At 40.4% G+C, this 25743-nt stretch overlaps 1 protein-coding gene and 1 long non-coding RNA gene across 13 annotated transcripts in view; one reads left to right on the top strand and one right to left on the bottom strand.

Annotated features, from left to right (window-relative positions):
• Positions 1–25743, top strand: part of NSMCE2 (NSE2 (MMS21) homolog, SMC5-SMC6 complex SUMO ligase) — a 239178-nt gene that overhangs the window by 79796 nt on the left and 133639 nt on the right. The gene's annotated exons all lie outside the window — the stretch shown is intronic.
• LOC146403679 (uncharacterized) lies at positions 2766–13192 on the bottom strand. Its single transcript, XR_014843379.1, has 3 exons — positions 13040–13192; positions 12517–12625; positions 2766–5655 (listed from the first exon to the last, which is right to left on the bottom strand). It is a non-coding gene; the product is annotated as an uncharacterized LOC146403679 (long non-coding RNA).

The raw sequence follows: 25743 nt of genomic DNA, 5'->3' as shown, positions 1-25743 counted from the left end.
TGTTGTCTCACTGCTGGGGAGGGGACTTGGGAATGTAAAACTGAAAGCACTTTTATTAAAATAACAATGGTATTTTTTCAAATTTTAAACTGCTGTGCCAAGCTTTACAATGACCATGCCTTGATTCTAGTTTTGCTGCTTTAGACGAGTAGGAGCAATTGTTTTTTTTTTTTTTGGTCAAACAGGAGACCAAAATTCTCTTGATCCCTTCTCTCTCTTGGTAGTCATATAAATTCCACATGCTTCTTAGATTTGTTGTCTTCCTGAGAAAATTTATTAAACTGAGATTTTTAATGAACATAATTTTGATTGAAAAATGAGAGTGGAAGAAATTAGGGGTATCCAAAAGAAGTTTGTATAGAAATATGTATTTCCTATACAGTGAAGTACATATGTCCCTCTCCCCCCCCCTCTTTTTCCATATAATCCACATAACAGTTTTATCTGATTTTATTGTTTTTACTTTACACTAGCATCGATTGTTCTTTTAGTTTTGAGGTTCTTTTCTTCCTTAGGGAATAAAGAAGCAAATAACTTTTTTTGCACTTTAATATCACCTTCATCTGCATGCGTGGGGAACAGGAGTGCATGATATGTGAATTTACTTCATGCTCTTATATGTACTCAGGATAGGGATTCATATTTTGAAATAGGCTTTCTTTTAAATATAAGCATTTTCTTTAAATTGATGCTGAGATTTCAAAAAATGACTGAGGAAGCTGCTTTACTTTTGTCTATTTTACAAATAACTCAAGTTTCACAATTTGGAATGTTTTGCAATCATGATGAGACTTTTGCTTTTACTGTAGATTTAAACAGTAAGCATTTTTTCCCACATTTTAAGTCAATTTTTTTTTTTGTCCTTGAACAACGCAAGCTACCAAAATCTCTCTAACATAATTTGCATTGTTCCCCTAAATGGCTAGTAATAATCTCCCAAACAGGTAATAATTAGCTAGTGCCTTTCTGGTCTTAGGATGCTAGTGATTGCTGTTTTGGTGTTGGCCAAAAAAGCCAAGTGTATTTTATTTTTCTACTTGGAGCCAATAATCATAGAGTATGGCAGATTTAGCATCTGATCGTACTTCTTGATTTTTTTAGATGTTTTATAATATAGATTAAAGGACAAATATCCAAAAATAGAAATTTCTTCCTACTTTATACTATAAAGATTTTTGGAATTATATACTTACAGGGGAGCACTTTCTAGTTAAGAATATATAATTCAGCAAAATGATAATTATTGGAGTCATGATTATTGTTTCTTTAATTCTCTGGGAAAATGGGGGGTAGGAGAGAGGCTTCCCCAAGCCAACAGTGCCCATCATTTGTCTAGACAGTGAAACCTTAGAACAAAGTACCCTTATATGGGAAGCAAATCTTCCTTATATAAGGTCTTCTTACATATGGTAACACTGGCGTTAAGACAACTTTCCCTTGTATTTCTCCTAAAAGAGTCTTTTAAAAAGTTTTAAGATCTCAAATGATAGAACAAACAAAACGCTAATATTCTCTTAGGATGCTTTGTAAAGCATATCTACTTTACTTGCAAAATGTAATTTTTGGTGCATTATTATTTGTAGTATTGATGAAACTTGCACCACGCCCACTGGATTTTATTTAGATTTCAGCCTAGTGAGGATGCTGATTAGCCCTGGGCTCCTGCAGTTTTTGTGGCGCCAAGTCAAAGGGACTGTGATTTATAAAGAAGCCAGTGAATCTGTTTATTAAGATATGTATGTTCTGAAGGCAAGGAATTACAGCAGTAATTTTTTTTTTTTTTTCAAAGATTGGAAGAGACAAGCCAGGAAGAGATACTGGCTTCACGTTGCCCATTTTGACAAAGTAAAGGCCTGTGCGTTTTTATAGGGTCTACACATAGCAGAAGAGTTCTTTCATGAGCCTCACCCCACGTTTTCACCAACTAGATGTTACAAGAACATAAATTGCCTGGGACTGAATTTTAAATTAAATCGGGATCTAATGAGAGAAATGCCAGAAAGCTCTTAGGTGGGGGTGGCGGGGGTAGGGTGGGGGGGGCAGCGACGTGGAGATTGAAGCCAGGTGATCTGTCAGGTGCCCTGACCTGAGGCCCCGATCCCTCGGGCTGCCCAGGTGCTCTCTGCCGGCAGGAGTCCGTTAACCCCGTTGTAGCTCAGCAGCTGGTTCTCAGACTGTCTGGTCTCAAGATCCCCTTACATTCTTCAGATCTACTGAGGGCCCCCAGATAGCTTTTGTTTCCATGGGTGTCGGCATCTATCTTACTAGAAATCAAAGCTGACGACTTTAACAAATATTAATCCTTTTAAAAAAATCAGTCATAACCCATTACATGTTAATATAAAGAACATCATGAACTATAACTATATACTTTCCAAACAAAAATTAATGAGAAGAGTGGCATTGTTTTACATTTTTGCAAATCTCTTCAGTTTCTGGCTTAATAGAAGGCAGCCGCATCCTCATTCAGTCTGTTGTACACTGCTTTGGTTGAAGCATACAAAGAAAATCTGGCTTCACATCTATGCAGATGGACTTGCTGAAAGGATCTTGAGACCACTGAGGTTCCTGCTTTGCAAACCACAGATTTAGGCCAGGGGTCAGTAAATTATGGCCCATGGGACTAGTCCTTCCTACCACTTGTTTTTCTATGGCCTGCAAACTAAGAATACGTGTTTGTTTGTTTGTTTGTTTTTTTAACCTTTTTAAATTGTTGAGAGAAAAAAAAAGGCTGAGAGAAGAATATTATGTGAAAATTATTCAAATTTCACTGTTTATAAATAAAGTTTATTGGAATACTCATTCCAATACAACATGCATTCATTTACATGTTATCTGTGGGTGCTTTACACTCTAATGGCAGAGTTGAATGGTTGCATCAGAGATCGTTTGGCCCACAAAACTCGTTTACTATCTGGCTCTTTGCATGAAAAGTTGACTGACTCCTTGCCTAAACTATAATTAGAAACAAGGAAAGGTTTTCTGTGTTTTTTTTTTTTTTTTTTAAACTTTAGATGTTTTTCTTAAATGCTAGGTATGTCTCAGGTATGTTCGGAACACCTTGTATGCCTACTGTATGTGAATCATTGCAGCTGGGGCTCTGAAATCAAAATAGGGCAGTGTCCCGGTACTTGGAGAAGCAGTATACACAAACATGAAATAATACAAGAACCATGAAAACAAATACCCAATCAAAAGCAGAGACAAAAATCTCAAAAGAGTATTATGTAACAGTGTAAGCCCTAAAAAAGTCGGAATAGGAATGTAGATTTTATCTGTGTCAGTTGATAGGGGGCTTCTTGGAGCTGTGTGTTGAAAAAGATCTTGAGGCCGGATTCAGGCCTAGCAGTAAAGAGTGTGCTGCCTTCAGGATGATGGTGGGAAAGAAGAGGGGTAGTGCACGTACTGGTATTTACCATCCTTACTTAGAATTCAACGGCAGTGGCTACGTTCTACTCAGTTAAGGATGCGATCACACTAAAGGTAACATACGTCAGTTGTACCCAACACGGTTTTTTGTTTTTTTTTTTTTTCATATTTATTTATGTCTTATGGATATTGCAAGGCATTCGATCCAACTTCTTTGGACAAATTATTTTTTACCTGGGTACCCAGTGTCCTATGTATTGGAGATATTATGTCTGCCCCGACTTGCCAGGATTATTACCAAGATTAAATGAGACAGTAGATCTTTGCAAACTCTGAAAGCTCCCTTGAGGTTTAAGCTTTTGAGAAAGAGCTAGTATAGCATGGTGAAGAGAATATGAGCTTAGCAACCAGAAGATCTGGGTTCAAGTTGCTTAATAAAATAGCCTGGTTTTCCCTACCAGTGTCACTCATTTTTCTTAGTTTGGAATTTTGGAGTCATACAAATCAAGATTGATTGAAGATAATTTTTATACTTGGTGGTGGTAGTGATGAATGAGTTAGGGAATAATTTCACAGAAAAGAATTCTGTTTTCCTGAGTGCTAATCATGTCCTTACTATCCCAAGTTGTCACATAAACAGTATGACTTGGTTTAGGGCAGACAGAACCAGACTGTGTTGGATGAAATGATTTTAACTTATCTGAACAACGTATTCATATTATGTTCTCTGTTCCTTCCCCTTTTCGCTTAAACTCCTTACACTGTTACAACTCATGGTTTCCTGCAGTTTTAACGTCAGGAGAACTTAATGAGCATATGTAGACATCTCTGTATAGACGCTTTCCTCAGGTTATCTTTTTGGCGTCCTTATTCATATACCTGTTATATGATTAGCAAGCATCAGAAGTTTTAGTGTAGGTCCGCAAGGCAGAAATTGAGGGCATTTGACAATAATTCTTTCTTAAAAACCATTACAGTTTAAGGGCTTCACTTTGTGATGAAAATAGAATTTACTGTGAATCTGAGATCTTTTAGTGTTAAAATAATCTAATATGATGTAATTTTGATGGTGCCTTTAAATGTCAATTGAGAGCATGTCTTTTAATGCAGATTTGCTAATCTGAAAATGTTCATCACAAACTTAACAGTACATTTAGGTCACATGAGATATGCAAAATGTAAGATATGGAGACATTGGAATCCATGAGTAGAACTCAGAAATCAGTTTCAGTGATAATATTTGTATCCATACATAGGCATTTACAGTGTAATCTTGTAATTATATGGATTCACAAATTAACTGTGTACCTTCGCTTGAAACATGCTCATTATAGATCTCAAAACTGATGAAATAGGGAGTGGTCATTCACGTCGCAAAAGAATTTCCTCAAGGATCCTGTTAAATGGGGAGTTCCTGGGAGTTCCCTGATGATCTAGTGGTTAGGATTTAGCACTTTCACCACTGCCACCCGGATTCAATCCCTGGTCTGGGAACTGAGATCCCACATCAAGCTGCTGCATGCCGTGGCAGACAGACAGACAGACAGATGATAGATGGTTCCTTAGGAGCATTAGAATACCTTTACTATTCCTTGTGGGTTGCTTACCCCTTCCTTCAGCATCTATTCAAAGCCACAGTGTAGTTCCACGAGGGTAGGGACTTGTGTGTTTTGCCTCCTGCTATATTCCTTGAGGTCCTGGCACAGAGTATGGACAGCACAGGTCCTCGATGGTCACGAGAATCTTCAGGAGAACTGTCATCCGCTTGAAAGCTTAGGCCCTACGTAAAGGAGCCCTGCCAGCTGTGCCAGTTCCTTGTTGCTGTGAGTGAGGGCGGACCCAGTGTTGCCAGATCTTCGGATTCTTTTGGAAAACTCAGAAACTTAGCTGATTATTTTTCAGTTACTAAATTTTGAAACCGTGGTGCAAACAAAACTGTCAGTTGGTGACCTCAGATTTTGCCTTCTCGTGATGCCATTTTCAGTGCCTTGTTATGCACGTAACAAGGGACATCAGCATTCATTTGCCCAATTAACAGTAGATCACGATTTCTTCAGAGAAGGAGATGGCTTTGCTTCAGGATACTTCAAAGTAAGGCCAGACGTGCATTTCATGTCTTTTGGGAATGTATGGTAGAAATCCAGTGGTTTCTATTGAAAAGCAGATGGAGACTTTATGGTGAAGGGCCAGGTATGGGAGTTCCTAATCCAGAAGCAGGGGAAAGGTGGAGTTATAGAGAAGACGAGCACCTCTGAAGATGGAGAAGGTGTGTGTGAGTCTTGAAGCCTGGAAGGAAGAAGAGGGAGACATAGAGGTAGTGCCAAGAGGGAGACTGTGCCTAGAAATACGTCGAATGCATTTAAACTACACCAAGTTGTGACTAACCTGACTTAATCCTGAACCTATAAATCTCTTTGTTGTAAAGTATAACTGTCTATCCAGACAGTGTGTACTGCTGGTCTGAAATTAACCAAAGCCCAAGACCCTTTAAGGCAGGAGTAATCTTATTCATCTCTGTGTTCCTCTTGTTCCTCACCCAATCAGTCAGGTAGTACTTATGGAACAGGATTATTCAACTAGAAAAAGAGGGTCAGAACCTAGTTAAGGTAGTTTGATGATAAACCTTTTCCCTTCAGTACTGTGTCATCAATAGAGAAGAGAATAAGAAGAGGAAGAAAATTATTAGCACGTACAGGGTTGGGCTCTAAAGTCAGCAGCAAAGGTTAAGAACTTATATTGTCTTTGAAAAGCCTTTAAATTACTCAAAAAAGGCCACATACTTGGTTTTGTGATTATAACCTGTTATAGTGATATGTTGGTGTAAATGTGTAGTGTAGACAGTAATATCATTTTTAATACCATAGTGGCATCATGCTCAAGAATTGAGTTTGGCTCACTTTGTGTGACTGCTTAGAACATTTGAGCAAATGTATAAAAATTTAAGTTTGTGGCCCTTCTGTAGACACTTGTATCCTCTCTGTGGCTCTCAGTAGCTCTTCATTTTTCCCTTGATGTTGATGAAGCCATCATCATTTGCTGCGTGACCGTGCATTGTTGGGAAATGGTGAAAGTCATAAGTTTCATAAGAGACATTGGCTTTTTCAGGCAGAATTGCATCCCTGGCCTGAGAACTCATAGTCATTGAATGAAAGCTATGCCCTATGCATTTTTATTCTTCGTGTATTTGCCTCTCTCTCTCTCTTCCTCTTCTCTGTGAGTCATTCCATCTGATTCTTGTGTCTTTCTGCTTTCTTTGTGTTTCCCACCCCATATGGTTTCTCTTTCCCGTAGGGCATTACTTAACTTCAGTGGTAGCTAAATGCTACCATTCCCATCTGAATGATGAAGCAGCTTCAGAGAGATTAAGTGATATGCCTGAGGTTGCAAAACTCTAAGCAAGCAGTAGAATTGGAAGACAGAAGATGCCAGGGGGAGGGAGAATTAGGAAGAGCTATGACCCTTCCTCTCTCTTCTGTTTCATAAAGTTGTTATTTCCTAGGAGTTTTTACATTTTAAAGCAGATTTGGAATGCCAAGTAAATAACTGAATTAGTGAAGAAAAAAGATAAATTCAACTTAGATTGTTTCTGGACTTCCCATGTGGCTCACAACAAATTAGATTATTTCTGTTGTGGCGAAGTTTTAGTCAGGCCATTAAGCAATCAGGGAGCTCTTTGGTAGTGAAAGACTGGCTCTCCTACATGTGCATTATAATAAACAGCAAAGATGCCCATCTGCTCTGCCTTCATTCTAGATTTTCCCTGGTCCTTTTCAAAGACAGTAAAAATAGAAGTAATAACCAAGCTTTCTATAGTGCTTACTACATATGGTACTTAGTCAATACCTGTTGAATTAATGAATAATGTACAGGCATTGTTTGAGGACCTACCTATACAAGGGGTGTGGTATTTGTGTACATTATTATAGCAAATGTATACAAATGGATACTTTATTATTTCTGACAACACTGCACGAGAACTATACCCATTTTATAGATTAGAAAATATGCAAAGAGAGGTAATACGATTTCCGTAAGACCATAAGTGCAGAAATTCAAACCCAGGTTTTGGTGACACCAAAATTCATGTTCTTTCTCCCGTATGCCGTGCCAATGCTTCAAAACACTTTCATGCTTTTTCTTGTCTCAGTTCAAGCAAGCATCTCATTCATCTCTTAAAAAAACGGATGTGTCATAGGACTCTTGAGTAGAGAGCAGTGTGTTTGGTCTCCCAAATCACAGATCTGCCTTGATAGCCTCTGATGACACTGGTGGAAGCTGCTTCATCTGGCTGAGAGAGAATCTTTTGCTTAGTCCCTTCCATGTAGAGGTCAGGGAGTAGGGGGTCACATCAGGCATTAGGTAGCACTTAATGTGTGCATGACATTGCCTTCAGTGCTGCCCCGAGACAAACAGGTAGCAGCTGAAGTCCATTTTATAGACAAAAAAGTGAGACTTATAAAAGGCAAGTGGGTTGGTCACAAGGTAAGTTTCAGAGTGAGACTTAAAACTGAGCCCTCCTCTGCCAGATCTCATGGTTTGGGCAACACATTCAGTAAATGGTGCCTAGGAATGCCATTTCCGGTGTGAATAGTTAACCGCGCTATGGCCGAGAGGGGCAAGATATTTATTGCGCCACAAGTTTAGAACAAGTTCCATGAAATGTATTTCAAGCATAACAACAGTAATCCCATGCACGCACATCATCCCTTTTGATCTTTGTGACGTCCACGTGCTGGAGAAGAATGTGTGAAAAATGCAGGTTCTGTTTTTAGCTGACTGAATCCTGGAGGGGACATATTTCCCCGGTGTCTCAGAGTCAGGAGGTCACAAGGATAAATACATGGCTGAGGAAAGGGGAAGCTTTAGGATGAGAGATGGCTCTAATTAAAGTTATTAGGAAAGAAGGGTTCCGTTATCAAGGGAGAAATGAGTCAGCAGCAAGTTTAAACACACTGTGAACTATGGGTGTTTCTCTGCCGGTGGCTTATTTTGAGAGAGTGTGATGCCATCTGTGTCCAGAAAGCAGCCTAAACCTAGAATAGGAATAAATGTCCTGGGGACAGGACACATCATGCTTAAGAAAAGAATTATCTTGTTAAGTCATTAACTCTGAGGTCGGGAGGATTTACGTTTTATAGTCATTAGATGTGTGTAATGGGTACCCCTTTGTAGCCAACACCTCCCCCCTTTTCCAGCTCCTGGCAACCACCTTTTTTTTTTTTTTCTCCATATAGTTTTAACTTTTCCAGAATGTCACATACATGGAATCTTAACAGTGTGTAGCCCTTTTTTTTGAATTCTAAAAAATTACAGTATAGTTGATTTACAGTGTTGTGTATAGTCTTTTAAGTGGCTTTTTTCACTGAGCAGAATGCATGAGTTTCATCCACAGTGTTGCTAGTATTACAGTTTGTTGCCTTGTGTTGCCAAGTAGTAGTCACCGTCTAGAGGTACCGTAGTGCATCTGTTCATCTGTCCCGTCACCACTTCAAGGAGATTTCAGTGGTTTCCAGCTTAGAGCCATTGTGAGTAAAGCAATCGTAAGCCTTCATGTCCAGGCTTTTATATGAGTAAAAAGTTTCTGTTCCTCTTGGATAAATATCCAGGCCTGGGGCTGCTGGCTTGTATGTTGAGTATATATTTAACTTATAAGAAAGTGACAGGAGTTCCCGTCGTGGTGCAGTGGTTAATGAATCCGACTAGGAACCTTGAGGTTGCGAGTTCCATCCCTGGCCTTGCTCAGTGGGTTAACGATCCGGCGTTGCCGTGAGTTGAGGTGTAGGTTGCACACCCACAGCTTGGATCTCGTGTTGCTGTGGCCCTGGTGTAGGCCAGTGGCTACAGCTCCGATTGGACCCCTAGCCTGGGACCCTCCATATGCTAGAGAAGACAAAAAAAAGAAGAAGAAGAAGAAGAAGAAGAAAAAGAAACTGACAGACTGTTTTCCAGTATGGTGTACCAGGCTGCTTCCCACCTCAGTATGGGAGGGCCATAGTTGCTGTGCACCTTCACCAGCACTTAGGCTATTTTCGTTTTGGTTTTAATTGTAGCCATTCTAATAAGTAGGTAATATTAGCTCATCGTGGATTTAATTTGTTTTTCTAATGACCAGTGATGTTGAGCATCAAGTTCCTTTTTTGTATTTAAATTTTTCAAATGATGTTTATGTTTCTCTAGTCATACGTCTCCTACATTTATTATTTAATTCACTTAAGAATCCTTATAGGTGGTTTGTGGCAGTGGTTCTCACAGTTTGTTCCCACACCAGCAGCATCAGCATCACCTGAAAACTTCTTAAAAGTGCAAATTTTCAGGTGCCCCTCAAGATCTACTGAATTGGAAATGCTGGGGGTGGGGCTGAATCTTAACAAGCCCTCCAGGAGATTCTCCTCTAAGTCAGAGTTTGAGGATTATCAGTTTGCAGTAGTGACATGTACCCATCGCTGGATATCAGCATCAACTGTGAACCTTAAAAATAAACTCAGAGCGGAGTTCCTGTCGTGGTGCAGTGGTTAACGAATCCAACTAGGAACCATGAGGTTGTGGGTTCGGTCCCTGGCCTTGCTCAGTGGTTTAAGGATCCAGCGTTGCCGTGAGCTGCGGTGTAGGTCGCAGACGCGGCTCGGATCCCGCGTTGCTGTGGCTGTGGCGTTAGGCCGACGGCTACAGCTCTGATTAGACCCCTAGCCTGGGAACCTCCATATGCCGCAGGAAGGGGCGCTAGAAAAGGCAAAAAGACCAAAAAATAATAATAACTCAGAGCTCAATCTTCATGCCCAGAGATTCAGATTTAGTTGGTGTCCGGTGGGACTCTTAAGCGGTTTTTTAGGTTCTCCAGGTGATGCTAATGTACAACCAAGGTTGAAAATAACTAATCTACCAAAGATTAGTTTAGCTAGGCATCCCGGAGGACACAAATCTGACTCCTAATTTCAGATCTCATGTAGCTGGTTATCTAAAGGAAGGTCCAGTAATACATAGCACGGTTATAGGCACGTATAAATTACTCAGAAATTACCCAGTAAATTAAATTACATTTGGTGTCCTAGGTTTGAATATAAACTAACTTTATTCTGTATCTGAGAGCCTCATTTTTATACTCCATGTTATACTTTGTATTCATTCATTCAACGAGTGTTTACTGAATATGCTGGGAATGTAGCATCGAACAAAAGAGACACGTCCCTGTGCTCCTGGAGCTTACGTCTGGATCTTTGGTACCTTGTTAGCATCTCCTCACTTTATAGTATTTAAGTGGAATACGGTACACATCTTAATAACTCTAAAACAAAATTGTCTATTTATGTGCATAATTGATAGCCTTAATCATGATAATATTTGCATATTTGTTATACTCAGGTATTGTCCTTCAGATGTCCTTCAGAGTTATCTGCCTTGTTATTCTGAAATCCTTTTTTCTTGATAACTATTTAAAGTCATTTACTTAATCAGCTTAATGTCAAGGGAAGATCCTGGAAAGATCCTGGAATTTGGAATCAGAAAATATACATTCAGATTCTGGCTCAACCAAATCATAGTTTGTATTTTTGATCAAATCAATGGGATTTTACATTTCTGTAAAGTATGGGTAATACAATAATAATAACGTTTCTTAGCCCACAGAATTATATAGGGCTTAAACCAGATATTTTGAAATGAAAAGTGAAAATGTTCTTAAAATTGTAATATAATCCCCCAAATATTAGTTTCCTAATCTTTCTTTTAGCTTGCTTAAAGGCATTAACATCAATAATTTTTATTAAAAGGTTATGCATTTTAGACATTATTAGCAGTTACATAAAATCCTCAAGTGCAAGGAAACAAACTCAGAGTATTTTAGTCCTTCTGTAAAAGTATTAAAAGATTGTAATGAAGGATAAAATAAGCTGTCAAGTAGATAAGGAATGTTCTGTCATTGAGAAGGGTGTGAACCAAAAAACGGTGATAAGTTAACAAATCATTTTTCAGTACAATATTGGCTTTGGCTTGACAAGCTTTTCTTGATAGGGAAGCAGAGAGTGAAGTGTCAGAAACAGCCCTAGTCACGTAATGAACCACGTTGTGTCTGGTGAAACATATGCATATGAGCAGATCCAGTGGAGCTGCAGCTATTATCACTGTGTCCTGAATGAACCTTGACTCTACTAGGGATTCTGTTACAGCTGTACATTGGATTTAACCGCAGAGGATCCACTTTGGATTTGATTTAGCATTAAAAAAAAAAAAAAAAAAAAAAAAACCTGCTGACTTACTTCAGAGTCTGCTTTTTAGTGAACTAGCACCTTGGATACACAGAGCACTGGACTGGGCACCAGGACCGTAGGCAGGTATTTAATGTCTTGGGGACTGAGAGAAAAAGAAACCAGTCACTTGAGATCACAGGGTCCTGGAACTTGACTCCCCAAACTTGGAGAGGAAATGAGAGTGGCCTAGGGGTTGATGAAAGGCATTGAGTAGAACTTTCCAAAATAAATATAGTTTGTTTTCTAAAATAGAAGAATAGAGTTTTCTGGGTCACTTAAATTAATCAGTTTTCTTCAGTAGTGGGTGCTTGGTCTTCATTTCGCAGCTTGCGTTTGGTTGGAATGTCAGCTGAGTGAGGGCAGGCACTTGGCCTTGGTACTGCCTGCGGTGCCTACACCTGGCATCGAACCAGTGCTTCATGTAGCGGTGGGGAAGGATTGAAGGACTACAAAGAGGGGTCAGAACTTAGTTTATGGAAACTTTATTCCCCCAGGGGACAAATATTCCCTGGTAGATCCTTTGATGCACACTAGTCCTGGGAATGAGAGTAGAGGGTAAGGTGTCATGTTCCTTTTCATCAGCGTCGCTTTGGCAGCAGCAGTGCTCTGAGTACAAAGTGGGGCTGCCAGTTGGTTGGAAGTGTTCCCAGACTTTCTGGCAACCCTCCTTGCCCAGTTTGACCATTGGTTGCTCACTGGTGGAAGGCACTTCCTTCCTCTTTCCCTGGGGGGACACGATTCTTTGACTTCAACTGCAGGAAGCAGGAAACTTCCAAGTTAGACTCAAGTATTTTTAATTCCTTCCACCAACCATCAGCCTTAGCAACCTCCATCTCTCCTGTTATGCAGTAACATTGATTTTTTCCACCCACACACAAAGCATTAAGTTGATGGTGCTTCTTACCTTTGATGGGATTACAGAATCAAGAAAACATAGTAGGAGCTTAGGTATTTTCCTTCTGCTTCAGAGCACAGCGGCTTTATTTTACATTCACCAAAGGCAAAACATTTTTCTACAAAGAGATGAGTGAGAATTTTCAATTAACAAGATAGACTGTCTAGTCCCATTGCTAAAAGTCTCTCCCAAGCCCTCTCCATTTCTTTGTGCTCCCACTGTTATACCTGCTCTAGTTTCGATTTTACCGCCTGCCTCCTACGTGTTCCCTGCTCCAGACTCGCCTCCTGTCTGTTTCTGCCAGAGGGACTGATCATCCTAAAGTGTTGGTCTGGTCATGTTTGTCCACCACGCTCTTTCAGAGGGTCCCTCCGCCCTCCCCAAATAAAAACTCTTCTGGCCATCAGGCTCCCCCCGCCACATACACGCACACTTTCTCAGTACTCTCTTCTCTAGCCCTTTGATCCAGACACTTGCAGTTCCCAGAAAGTATCGTGTTCTCTTTCACATGCAGACTTTCACACTTACTAACCTCTTATGGAATATTTGACTTAACCCCTCTCTCTTCGCTTGGTTACTGCTGTCCCTTCTTGCATGCAGATATCCCTGACTTCGTTCGTGGAGTCCTCCCCGAGGTAGATGAGTGCACAGCCATCGTGGGGGACCTTTAAGGACATTTTCATCTGGGGAGGGATATCTAATAGCAAAGGCGAGGAAGATTAGCACGTGAGAATGTTTGGCAAGAAGAGGAATTTGCAGTAAAGTTTAGAGTGGCTTTGAAATAGGCTGATTATTTTGCTTCAAGAGTGTGCAAGATGGAAATCAATACTGGAATGTCCTCTATATAATCTCATACCTGAACATGAACAGATACTGTCATTAAAACATGGATATGGTTGTTTAAAATACTGTCATTTAAAGGTCTGCATGCAAAAGCCGTTCAAGTCTGCATGTGAAAGAGAACACAATAGTTTCTGGGAACTGCGAGTGTCTGGACCAAAGGGCTGGAAAAGGGAGTACCGAGAAGGTAGGGGAGGGGAGAAGCCTGATGGCCTGAAGGGTCTTCATTTGGGAGGGCAGCGGGAACCTCTGAAAGAGTGTCCACTGCTTTAGGCAATGGTTCATGCCAGCACAGACGTACTGACTGAAATATACTAACTTTCTCATCTTGACTGACTCATTTGACTCGACTAGCAAGTTCCCCTGCCACCCCACCTCTAAAAATAGAAAGTATTATTGTTTTCAGAATTCTTAGCTTTGAGAAGCAGTAAGCTCTTCTGTTTTTGCGCTGATGGCTGTTGGCCCGCAGCTGGATTCTGGTGATTGCCTGAGCTGGAGGCTGGAGTTCGAAGCTGAAGGAGAGGAGGAGGCCCCTGAGGAGCAGAGGGTTGGGAGAAGTGTGTTAAAATGATAGGTTTTCAATTCCAACATTGTGGTTGATAAAATAAACCAATTGTATCTGATGATCAAGCTTACGCCTTGATAATGCAATGGTAATTTAAGGTAACTATAACTGGCTAAATATTAAAGGTACAGAATATAAAGTAAGACTCTTTAAAATGTTTTCCCGGTAATTTTACCTTGGGGAATTAATTCTAATAAAATAATCCAAAGAGAAAATGTTTTTATACAAAGATATTTCTCAGTGTTATTCAGTGGGAAATTTTGCAAACAATTCAAGAGATTTGGGGAAATCATTTATCTAAAAAATGAAATGTTTAGAAAATTTTTATCATATAATGTTAAGTTTTAAAGCAATATAAATATTTCGAATGTATTCTGATCACCGTCACTAGATAAGAAAATACTGTAAGCCATGAACAGAAGTCAAAAAAGGCACAGTACACAATTACCAGCAAGTAATCCAGTCCGATCATAAGTGCCTGGGACATAAGATTACAGGGGTGAGTTGGAGCTGATTTATGGAGTTACTTGTTGCCTTAAATAGGGCAGTTTAATTATAGTAAGTCATCAGGAGCATTAAGTTTTAGGTGAGCCATCTGATTATATTCAAGCTTTAAGAAAATGAATCTGGCTGTGACATATAGGATAAATTGGGGTAGGAAGAGGTCTTGTTAACAGTGGTCCAGTTCAGTGCAGATGGTGTCCTGAATTCTGACGGGGGGAATTGGAAAAGAAGATGAATGCAGGAGGTGTTGTGGAGGTAAAATCTGTAGGACTTGTCCACTCGTTTAAAGCAATAATAGACATAGGAGAATAAAGAGTTGAAGATGGCTGTGAGGTTTCTAGTTTGAATAACTGGGGAAGAGATGCAAGTAGCAAGATGTCTCATGGAAGAGCTGATCCTTGGGTGGGGAGGAAGAGTTAAATGGCAAGTGTATTGAATTTAAGCTTTTGGCATAGATCTTCAGCAAATGGTTGGAAATGAGGAAAGCGTTGGTGTAAGACCACGGATGGCTAAGGAGAAGGGCTCTTTACATGCTCCCAGGTGCGAGTTGGAGCTGTGGGAGTAGATGACCCATGCAAGGGGGCAAGGGGACGAGTCCAAGGGAGTCAGAGAAGAAGAAAAGGAGGAGCCAGCAAGGAAAGCTCCAGTGTCTGGGAGGAGGACCAAGGGCCATATGGACCAAAAACAGTAAAGGGAGAAAGACTTTTTTCTAAGTATCATTTTCTTATTTTAGTTGAATTTCCTGAGATGCACGAATCTCTCAGTCCTAAACTGAAAGTTATTCATATTTTTCAATTTCAAAAACTAAATTCCATAATCTAATAAGATGGGGGGTGAAATTAGTCATTGCCTTTTTTTTCTACTTTTTTTTTAGAGCCGAATCCGAGGCATGTGGAGGTTCCCAGGCTAGGGGTTGAATCGGAGCTACAGCTGCCGGCCTATACCACAGCCACAGCAAGATAGGATGCAAGCCTCGTCTGTGACCTACACCACAGCTCATGGCAATGCCGGATCCTTAACCCACTGAGCAAGGCCAGGGATCGAACCCACAACCTCGTGGTTCCTAGTTGGATTCGTTTCTGCTGCGCCACAACAGGAACTCTGTCAGTGCTTTTGGTTTTGTTTCTCTTTCTTGTTGGTAATATTGAGGGTTCTCTTCATTACTTTTTTTGCCCTTCTCACATATGGTTATTTAATAAAGAGTAGAAATCACATCTGACTTCCCCTAATAAGTAGACTTCCCCTATCCAATTTTGAAGCAAGAAGCACATTGTGTAGTTTTAAAAATTCTCATGGTGCATAAGGAAATGGAGATGAAGTGTACGCATTTATTAGAAATAGGAAAACAAAATGATAGCAATTTTTTAGAAGTTCTGCTTTCCTTGCAGTTAGAATATTTTATTCAACTATAATTAGAATTTTAAGATTATTTAAAAATAAATAGTAAACATATAGAAATGATTTGCATTGGCTCTGAAGTGCAAAACTGCTGTGGAATAGGAATTGGCATTGCAACACCATGCAAGTGTTCGGTTTAAAATGGTGTTGGGCCTCCAGCTCCGTCAACTTTTGTTGTGGAACAAACCGCCCCAGAACGCAGTGACTTAACCATTTATTTGGCTTGGATTGGCCGTTTGGACTGGGCTTAGCTGGGTGATTCTGCTGCTGGTCCTGCTGGGGGCTCAGCCACACAGCTGCGGTAAGCAGCCTGATTGGCTTGGGGTTTCTTGGTCTGGGGCTCCCCCTCCTCCGCCCCCATTAGGACAGCTCGTCCCCATTCCATGTGGTCTCATCCTCCAGCAGACTGGTTTAGGTTTGTCCACAGAGTGGCAGAAGGGAGGTAAGATCCTCAAGAGCAGAAGTAGATCTCTGAGGCCCCGGCATGGAAATGGCACAGTGTAATTTTTGCTAGACTCTTGGTCAAAGCAGTCACCAGGCAGCCCAGGTTCAAGGAGTGGGACAGAGGACTCTGCCTCTTGGTGGGAGGAGATAGAAAGTACTGTGGCCAGGTTTTCAGTCTTATTGCCCCAGCTCATGTTTGTTTGTTTGAAACACTCAAATATCCTATGTAACTACTGAAACAGCACTGGCAGAGAGAGAGAGAGAGAGAGAGAGAAAGAATGTGTGTGTGCGTGTGCGTGTGTTGGGGGGGGGTGTGAGAGGAGATTAACCTTTCTTCTCAATGTGCAACCTTCAAAACAAGGGGGTAATTGAAGTAATCTCACTTTTTGAGTCATCCCTTTGATCAGGGACATGTTTATTCAGCTCTCGAAGCAACTGTAGAGATAATTTAGCGTAAGTGAAATTAAAATACAACTGGTGTTCTTTTATGGTATATGTTGAATATACATGTAACAAATGGATATTCAAAAAGAACTGTCTAGGGGCTGACACTAGGCTAGGTATCTAGGTATAGAGAAGAAAGAAATCTGGCACATTCTTTTCTTTCAAGGAGTTTGTGTTCTTACTGGATGGGCAAAATCTATATGCACTTAATCCAACAAAGCCCTATTGATGGATGTGTCTAGGACTGGGCATAATCAAAGATCGTACACAGATGGCTATGACCTAGTCCTTTTGGTGGAGCAGAGAAACAGGTACTTCAAATCACTGTGATTCAAAGCAAAATAATGAGAGCCATGGGAGAAATAGAAACTAAGTACTGCTGAATTAGAAAAAGAATGGGAGGAGGCAAATGATCAGCTGCCAGGATGTGATTCATATAATTAACACCTGAGAAGGGAGGGGTCTTTGAAACAAGAGGGTGATGGCTGCACAGAAAAAATGAGTTTTGAACAAGACTTGGAAGAAGAGGTCAAATTTGAATAAGTGGAGAGGTGAGAATCCTATTTAGTCATTTTAGGATGAAGTTGTATTTTCCCAAGAAGGTAATTATTTAATTAAAGAGAGCCTTTTAAAGTGGCAGCTATTAAAGAGCGTGAGATGATACTGTAGAAAGACAGGAAAGCATTGTGCTGGGAAGATGGCTGGCAGGTTTTTCTCCCTCCAGTGGTACCAAAGCTTAATTTTCTTTCATCAGATACTTGTGTACTTTGGTTGGGAAATTAGAGAATATTTATTTTATTTATAAGGGCTGTATACATTTCATTTTCACTGAGTCATGCTCACTTTAGTTATACATTGATTTGAAAATTAGAAACAAATATTGTGTGTCCCTGCTGACAAGGAAATCAGAAATTAACAAAAGTGAGGAAACCCCCTTGAGTAATGTCAGCTGGTACTTTCTACAAGCACGTCTGGATCTATTTAAGAGCTTAGTTGGTAGAAATTAATTGGGGAATTTCCTTTCCTAAATTTGATGAGTAAATTTGCTTTTCAAACTTTCTGTTCTAGTTTGTTCTATTTAAACAATTTAAACTGTTCTTGTTAATCATCTATTAAAACAACTATCCTGCACAGTCGGTGTTATATGTGTTCACTGTTATTTTCATCACCACCATCGTCGCCACATCGTGTAGAATGAATAGATAATTGCTCTCAGATATATGCTAATCGGGTTTTTCTCTGTGGGATTTCTCCTGTGACTTGCAGTTTTATCAGATAAGAAAACTTATTGAGGTCAAGGACTGAGTCTCGTCAATTTTCACGTCCTCAGCATCTAGCATAGTTCCTGATTCATAATAGACACTTAGTAATGAATGGATTATATTATATATCTGCACACATGACCTATTAAGAGAGAAGTACTATAGGAGACGTGTGGGAGAGAGAGTAGCATTCAGCGTCTGCATACTGTTAGGCTCTCTTTCTGGTCCACTTTCTCTTTGCAGAGGAAAAAAATGACTTATCAACTTTGTAAATCAACTACACTTCAATAAAACTTTAAAACATGAAAGAGAAAAAAGAAAAGAAAAACATGACCCCTCTCGTTCCTTTTTGCTCCTCCAGTCTGTCCTCCTGGAAACCCCCCAGCCTCCCAGAGCCGCCCTCCACCAGGCTGATTTCATCCTAGTGGAAAAGCTTTGTTAACCACTCCTACCCCAACTGGTCTCTTTTTTGTGTGTGCCCTCCGAATATACGGATTCTCTGGCCCTCTTGCATCTTTTTACCTTTTTGATTGGGTGATACATACACATGGTGTAAAACGTATAGAGTACAAAAGACTCTGGTGAAAAGGGCCTTTGCCTCCTGAAGAGGCGGTTATTGTTGCCTCTGTTCCGTGTATCCCTGTAGAGAGCGGTGTGTGTTGGTGGTGGGGAGGGGGGTGTATCGGTGGTAGCATGTTAGACATACTATTCTATTTTGCTTTTTTTCATTTAATGGATTTTGGGTATTCTTGCTTATCAGTGCCTTAGGGCATCCTCATTCTTTTTCATGACTGCATGACACCTCACAATATTTAATTAGTCCCTTGGTGAGGGTGTTACTTTGTTACTGTCACTGCTGCAATGAACATTTTTTTTTTTTAAGGTCTGCACTCGAGGCATATGGAGGTTCCCAGGCGAGGGGTCCAGTCGGAGCTGTAGCCATTGACCTGCGCCATAGCCACAGCAACTCGGGATCCAAGCCGTGTCTGCAACCGACCTACACTATAGCTCACAGCAATGCCGGATCCTTAATCCACCAAGTGAGGCCAGGGATCAAAACTGCATCCTCAGCGATGCTAATCAGGTTCATTAACCACTGAGCCACTATGGGAACTCCTGAATATTCTCCTACATACAAAATTCCACACAAATCGGTCTGAATCTGTAAGATAAATCCTGGGAAACTGCTGAGTCAAAGGATGTGTGAATGTAAAAATTTTGACTTTAGAGGACAAATTGCCCTTCATAAAGATTATTTTATTTATTTAAATTACGCAATGAATTTATTACATTTATAGTAGTACAATGATCATCACAATCCAATTTTATAGGATTTCCATCCCACACCCCCAGCGCCTCTCCCCACCCCCCAAACTGTCTCCTTTGGAAACCATAAGTTTTTCCAAGTCCGTGAGTCAGTATCTGTTCTGCAAAGAAGTTCATTCTGTCCTTTTTTCAGATTCCACATGTCAGTGATAGTATTTGATGTTGGTGTCTCCTTGTCTGACTGACTTCACTTAGCATGATAATTTCTAGGTCCATCCATGTTGCTAAAAATGCCGTTATTTCATTCCTTTTGATGGCTGAGTAATATTCCATTGTGTACATGTACCACATCTTCTTGATCCACTCCTCTGTCGATGGACATTTAGGTTGTTTCCATGTCTTGGCTGTTGCAGATAGTGCTGCCATGAACATTGGAGTATACGTGTCTTTGCGAGTCATGGTTTTCTCTGGATAGATGCCCAGGAGTGGGATTGCCGGGTCAAATGGTAGTTCTATTTTGAGTTTTTTGAAGATTCTCCATACTGTTTTCCACCGTGGTTGCACCAATTTACAATCCCGCCAGCAGTGTACTAGGGTTCCTTTTTCTCCACAGCCTCTCCAGCACTTATTGTTTGGAGACTTTTTGATGACGGCCATTCTGACTGGTTTAAGATGGTACCTCATAGTGGTTTTGATTTGCATTTCTCTAATGATGAGTGATGTTGAACACCTTTTCATGTGTTTTTTGGCCATCTGTATGTCTTCTTTGGAGAATTGTCTGTTTAGATCTTCTGCCAATTTTTTGATGGGGTTTGTTTTTTTTGATATTGTGCGGTAGGAGGTATGTATAAATTTTGGAGATTAATCCCTTGTCAGTTGACTCATTTGCAAAGATTTTCTCCCATTCTGTGGGTTGTCTTTTCATTTTGTTTGGGGTTTCCTTTACTGTGCAGAAACTTTTAAGTTTAATTAAGCCCCATTTGTTTATTTTTGTTTTTACTGTCATTACTCTAAGAGGTGGATCTGAGAAGATGTTGCTTTCGTTTATGTCAGAGAGTGTTTGGCCTATGTTTTCCTCTAAGAATTTTATAGTATCTGGCCTTATATCTAGGTCTTTAATCCATTTTGAGTTTATTTTTGTGTATGGTGTTAGGAAGTATTCTAATGTCATTCTTTTACAAGTGGCTGTCCAGTTTTGCCAGCACCGCTGATTGAACAGGCTGTCTTTTCTCCATTGTATAGTCTTGCCTCCTTTGTCGTAGATTAGTTGGCTGAAGGTGCATGGGTTTAATTCTGGGCTTTCTATCCTGTTCCACTGATGTTATTTCTGTCTTTGTGCTGGTACCATATGGTTTTGATGACTGTTCCTTTGCAGTATAGTCTGAAGTCAGGGAGCCTGATTCCTTCAGCTCCGTTTTTCTTTTTCAGGATGTCTTTGGCTATTCTGGGTTTTCTGTGCTTTCAAACAAACTTTAAAATATTTTGTTCAAGTTCTGTGAAAAATGTCCTTGGCAATTTGATAGGAATTGCATTGAATCTGTAGATTGCCTTGGGTAGTATAATCATTTTGATAATACTGACTCTTCCATTCCAAGAGCCTGGTATGTCTTTCCATCTATTTGCATCATCTTTGATTTCTTTCATCAGTGTCTTATAGTTTTCAGAGTACAGGTCTTTTGTCTCTTTAGGTAGGTTTACTCCTAGGTATTTTATTCTTTTGGATGTGATGGTAAATGGGATTTGCTAATTTCTCTTTCTGGTCTTTCATTGTTAGTATATAGAAATGCCGTCAATTTCTGTGTATTAATTTTGTATCTTGTGACTTTGCCAAATTCATTGATGAGTGTTAACAGTTTTCTGGTAGAATCTTTAGGATTCTCTAGGTATAGTATCATGTCATCTGCAAATAGTGATAGTTTTACTTCTTCCTTTCCAATTTGGATTCCTTTTATTTCTTTTACTTCTCTGATTGCTGTGGCTAGGACTTCCAGAACCATGTTGAATAGTAGTGGCGAGAGCATGCATCCTTGTCTTGTTCCTGATCTCAGCGGGAATTCTTTCCACTTTTCATCATTGAGAATGATGTTCGCTGTGGGTTTGTCCTATATGGCCTTTATTATGTTGAGGTAGGTTCCCTCTATGCCCACTTTCTGAAGGGTTTTTATCAGAAATAGGTGTTGGACGTAAAGATTATTTTAAATTCCCATTGAAAATGTATGAGAGAGCCCATTTCCTACGAACCAGCCAACTTGGGTGTTATTAAACTTTTTGGTCTTTGTCACGTACACAGCCCAGGGAAACGGCTCTTATTCTGCTTCGTATTGTTTGTTATCCTTTAGTACATCTTGTCTCCCATGTAGTTATCAACTCTTTGCACTTTTGAATGCTCTTGTATTTTCACTGACTGTATTCCTTAATTTTTAGGAGAGTTCTGCTTTCTAATGTTCTTTTCTATTGTCAGACCATGTATCCCAAGTTTTGGCATGAAAATTATAATCATTCTTTCATGCATCTTTGCATCGTTTTCCCCCAGTTAGTCACATGTCCTAGTGCTCTGTGAATATTATCCTAGGTGGACAAAATCTATCTATATATGTAATTTTGAAGAAGAGAGGGCTGTTGCTTTCTAAATATTTTATACTAGTATTTTATAAAATTTTTTTTTTTTTTTTTTTTTTTTTGCTATTTCTTGGGCCGCTCCTGCGGCATGTGGAGGTTCCCAAGCTAGGGGTCTAATCGGAGCTGTAGTCTCCAGCCTGCGCCAGAGCCACAGCAACTTGGGATCTGAGCCGCGTCTGTGACCTACACCACAGCTCATGGCAACGCCGGATCGTTAACCCACTGAGCAAGGGCAGGGACCGAACCTGCAACCTCATGGTTCCTAGTCGGATTCGTTAACCACTGCACCACAACGGGAACTCCAACGATGCCTGTTTTGGGTAACAGAGATGCTTAGGGACTTTGCCGAGCTAACAGGGGGCCTTCTCGGAGTGGAGTCCATGAGAGTCAGTTGGCTGTGCAGAAGGGCCTTCTCTTGACACTTCTCCAGACAGCAGAGGCAGAGGAGGAGAGTGGACAGTGAGGTTGTTAGCCAGGCTGAAGCTTGAGGAGCGGAAGGATTCAGGTAAGTGGTTCACTATCAAACTATTGAATGTCATTGTCAGGGTATGAAGTATTCTGACATCTTAGACACTTGGGAAGTTTGAGATGGTTGACCAGGTAAGAGACACAGCAGGCTAGAAAGTACTGACTCACAGAATCAAAATAATTCCTGTATTAAAATAACATATTTAACTGTGGGGTAAGAGAGGTCTGCTGTTTACCATTGTACACACAGTATATACTCCACACGAAAGCACCTGGCTGAGGTGGCAAGGGGTGACTAAATGCCAGCCTGTGTTCTAATGTTTAAGGCATGCACCCAGTGGACCCGGAGGAAAGTGTGCCTTTTTCTAGTTCATCTGCTCATTCAAGTGTTCAGGGTAGGCAAGCAGAGGCTTTTTTCCATTTATCTCATGTCTTGGACTTAATGCGAAGAACATTCTCTAATCTGCTTTTAAAAGTCTTGGGATCAAAGTCTAATAATATTTCCTAATCCAAATATTGCTTTTAGCAGTAAATGATAACAATTCCCTTTGGTAAAATGAGACTGAAGAACTTAAGTATTCACCTTGGAAAGAGTAGACTAAGAAAAAAGAAATCTTGAACACTTATGCCCTTTTTTCTTTTTAAGCTTTTATTTCTCATCCATATAGTTTTCTTTTTGAGAACACTGGAAGCAGAATGCATCAGACCTTAGAAGAATGTCTCGTGTAGGGTGATCTCCAGCCCAGCAATGTGATGAAATGCATCCTATTATTAATTGCATTCTCACTTAGCCAAGGGTAAGCCATTTTGAAATGCCATTTGAATGCCCATTTCCTTCCTAGACCTAAAGCTTCTCTCTTAATAAATACACATTTTTATGGAGTGATTTAGTTCAAATTTAATGTTGTAAGCAGTAGAGTCTACATAAGGCACTAATGCTCCCCCCCTTTCTTTTCTCTGTTTATCTGTCTGTCTAGCTCTGTTTAAAATCTTCCCCACATCACACAGAGGTCTAGAGGTCTGTAGGCCACATGAGGCTGAAATGTGGTTTGGTTTAACTCACACAGTGTTGGCATTTGACACACAGTGTTGTTTTTAAATGCTCTTAGATAAGAGGCGTGCTTCTTAATTAGTCACTGTTCTGACCGTTTCCTTTTGTTGCATATCTGATATACTTTACCTGTTTCCTTGATAGGCTTTTTTTTTTTTTCCTGCACCCACCACATATGGAAGTTCCCATGCCAGAGATTGAATCCAAGCTGCAGCTGCAACCTGTGGATCCTCTGGCAATGCTGGATGCCTTAACCCACTGTGCTGGGCTAGGGATTGAACCTGCACCCCCACAGCAACCTGACCTACTACAGCTGGATTTTTAACCCACTGCACCACAGTAGGAACTCCTAAGTTTGCAATTCTTGCTTACATTTAGGATACGCTGTGATCATAGAATTAAGGCAGGAACTTAGAAGGTAGAATAAAAATCTGCCCCTAAGAGTTTTAAAGAGCAGCACTTTGCATTGGATAAAGGACATTTTTGTTTCTGGTTTTAAGAAATGTTTTTGAATATAATCATTTTGTACCCCGAAACACTCTTCGTATTTCATTACTGTTAGGCTGGTCTAGGCCTTACAGCAACATAACATAAGGTTGGTGGACAGAATTAAGGAACTGTATCAAGGTTTAGAGTATCAAGGGTCAGGAGTAGCCAAAATATACACAAACAGTGAGGTCAAGACAAGTCAGAGGGCAGAGCAAGGTAGACAGACTGGGAAATTGTAACAGCAGCCAGGACCCGTGAGAGTAGAGACTCCAGAATCTGGGCCTCTAGGACATCAGGAAATACGTGAATATTAAAGGGATGAGATCAGAATTGGCAGGAGAGGAGACTGGAAACAGGCAAGAGGTTGAGTGGGGGGGGGCTGGGTCGAGACAAAGGGACTGAGGGGCCCAGATAAGGAAGTCAGCACAGGGTACCACATGAAAGAAGGGTGTTTGCCTCAGAGCAACCTCCTTTGTTTAGATTTTTCTTTTAAAATAATAGACTTTTTTTTGAAGAGCAGGTTTAAGGTTATAAAAAAAAAATCAGCAGAGTAGAACGATTTTTGATTCCCTCCCACAGTTACCATTTTTAACGTCTTGTGTATTTGTATGGTATGTCAGTTACAGTGGATGAACCCATATCAATACATTACTGTTAAAGTCCATCATTAACATGAGAATTCACTCGTTGTACTATGCTGTTCTATGAGTTTTTTGGTGGTAAGATATATATAACATGAAATCTATCATTCCAACCTTTTTTCAGCATGAGTTCAGTGGTGGTAAATGCATACATCTCGTTGCGCAGCCATCACGACTGTCCATCTCTGGCACGTTTCCATTACCCCGTGCTGAACCTGTACCCGCTAAATATCCCCATCCCCACCCCTAGCCCCTGGTAAGCACTGTTCTCCTTTCTGTCTCTGTGTATTTTACTATTTTCATTTCATTTTGTTTCATTTTGTTTTTATTGTATTTAGGGCCCAACCCATGGCATATGGAGGCTCCCAGGCTAGGGGTCGAATCGGAGCTGCAGCTGCCAGCCTACACCACAGCCATAGCAATGCAGGATCCCAGCCGTGTCTACAACTGACACTACTGCAGCTTATGGCAACGCCAGATCCTTAACCCACTATCGGGGCCAGGGATCAAACCTGCGTTCTCATGGATGCTAGTCAGATTCGTTTCCGCTGAGCCATGACAGAAACTCCTATTTTACTATTTTCTATATCCTGTTTAAGTAGATTTACACAATACTTGTCTGTTTATGTCTGACCTATTTCACTTAGTACAATATCTTCAAGTTTTGTTTGTGTGTGTGTGTGTGTTTTGCCATTTCTTGGACCACTCCCTTGGCACATGAGGTTCCCAGGCTAGGGGTCGAATTGGAGCTGTAGCCACTGGCCTACGCCAGAGCCACAGCAACGTGGGATCCGAGTCACATCTGCAACCTAAAATCACAGCTCACGGCAATGCCAGGTCCTTTAACCCACTGAGCAAGGCCAGGGATCAAACCCATAACCTCATGGTTCCTAGTCGGATTCATTAACTACTGAGCCACGACGGGAATTCCTCAAGGTTTAATCTGTGTTGTAGCATGTATTAGATTTCATTCCTTTTTAATGCTGAACAATATTCCATTGCATTTATATACCCCATTTTGTTTATCCATTCATCTATCAATAAACGCTTGGGTTGTTTCCACTCTGGGGCCTCAGTGCTACTAATGAACATTGGTATGCAAATATCTGTTCACATCCCTGCTTTCAGTTCTTTATACCTAGAAGTAGAATTACTGGATCAAATGGGGCCTGTGGGTTTTCGACAAATGCATAATGTCATGTATCCACCATTATGATATTGTAAAGAATAGTTCCACTGCCCTAA

Source organism: Sus scrofa, chromosome 4, assembly GCF_054392235.1.
Source record: "Sus scrofa isolate SSC_HxYL_T2T_F1_AM1 chromosome 4, Sscrofa_HxYL_maternal_Yorkshire_Landrace_v2.0, whole genome shotgun sequence".
NCBI classification, from domain to species: domain Eukaryota; kingdom Metazoa; phylum Chordata; class Mammalia; order Artiodactyla; family Suidae; genus Sus; species Sus scrofa.
This window is presented reverse-complemented; position numbering and strand designations above follow the sequence as displayed.